Consider the following 1,491-nt stretch of genomic DNA (forward strand, 5'->3'; position numbering starts at 1 on the left):
TAGGTTAAGGCGGGATGGTAAGTGGGAAACTAAGTAATCTAACTCTTGATTGGAGGATCATATTCTTCATTATAGGGTTGAACATTCACTGGATGATGTTCTGTTGCTGTGGTAAGTGGGAAACTAAGTAATCTAACTCTTGATTGGAGGATCATATTCTTCATTATAGGGTTGAACTCTCACTGGATGATGTTCTGTTGCTGTGGTGAAGCTAAGTAATCTAACTCTTGATTGGAGAATCATATTCTTCATTATAGGGTTGAACTCTCACTGGATGATGTTCTGTTGCTGCCATGATGGTTTTTCCAACTGGAGTTGACACCGAAGCAGGGAAATCATGGGCAGACTAAGAGCGTTCGAACAGCATCCAGCCAAACAGCTCTCCAAGACACTGCCGACTATGTTCTCCGGCTGGGTTACCATCCTCACGTTAAGTTATGGGTGGTATGTGAGGCTCTGTATATCCTAGAGCTGGAGTTTTGACTCTGGATTGCAGCAGCTTGTGGCCCGTCGCCTCCTTCAGCTTCACCGAAGTGCAGCCGTGGACGAAGTTCTTATGACGATTGTTCTCGAGGGGTTCTGCGCTTGAGGATGTATGGATCAACAGGGTTGTGGCTACGGGGGTGAAGGTGACTGTAGTTCCTGTAGCTGTGGAGAGTGAGTGCGTTAGAGAGGCACTGGTTTCTCCTGTGCCTCTATAAACTGCCTCATTCTACACTGTTGATTGTTAAAGTGTGTGTGCAAACTGTTTCTTCTACTTTACTGATGTATTAGCTTATAATTGTTTGTGATTTGTCATTTTGCTGGCAATCATATTGTATTATTATATAGATCTTTCAAGGAAATCTGAGAACTTCATCGTTTTACAATTGGTGATTGGTAGTAAAGAGTTCCCTTTCTACCTCAGGGTTCATACAGCTTGTAGCCAGCAGCAAGATCAGGTGTAAAGTCCTTACTTTTGTGACAGTTTCCACCTTGCACTGCACTTGGCCTATCCTATTAAACAGCTAATGGGCTGATGGTGTGACATCTGCTGTAGATGCTATATTCCATCGGACTAGTGATTGGTGCTTCCCGATAGACGTCCGCGTTGAACCTCAACAGCTCCTTGAGCTTTGGCGCTTGACCAAAGGTCAGATGGTCATAGCTTCTCCTGTACAACTGAATTAGGTTTACGGTTAGTTTCCTTGGACGAGGTATACTCAGCTGGACGATACTACGTGTACACCAGCTGGTCGACATGCAACCAAACTTCCTGCAGACCCTCTTTCCTCGTTTCCCTCCTGTGCAGAATCGTGTTGTCCATCACGAAAGGGAGCTCCGTTGCCTGCGTGTCCACTCACGTCCAATCCACCTTAGCGATCTCAACCTCTGGTCTTACCTCGATCAAGCTATCTTATCTCGCAGAAGAATGTCCGTTTCTGACAGTGGTGGAGTGACGACGGACATACTGGGCAAATACTTTATGGCTGGGGGTCTTGGCATCCATCC

The 1,491-nt window shown here is 45.7% G+C and overlaps 1 pseudogene; it reads right to left on the reverse strand.

Annotated features, from left to right (window-relative positions):
* Positions 1–430: 430 nt before the first annotated feature.
* LOC139747931 (NADH-ubiquinone oxidoreductase chain 1-like) overlaps positions 431–1,491 on the reverse strand; it is a 20,610-nt pseudogene continuing 19,549 nt past the window's right edge.

The sequence above is a fragment of the Panulirus ornatus genome, chromosome 71 (assembly GCF_036320965.1).
Source record: "Panulirus ornatus isolate Po-2019 chromosome 71, ASM3632096v1, whole genome shotgun sequence".
Classification (NCBI taxonomy): Eukaryota; Metazoa; Arthropoda; class Malacostraca; order Decapoda; family Palinuridae; genus Panulirus; species Panulirus ornatus.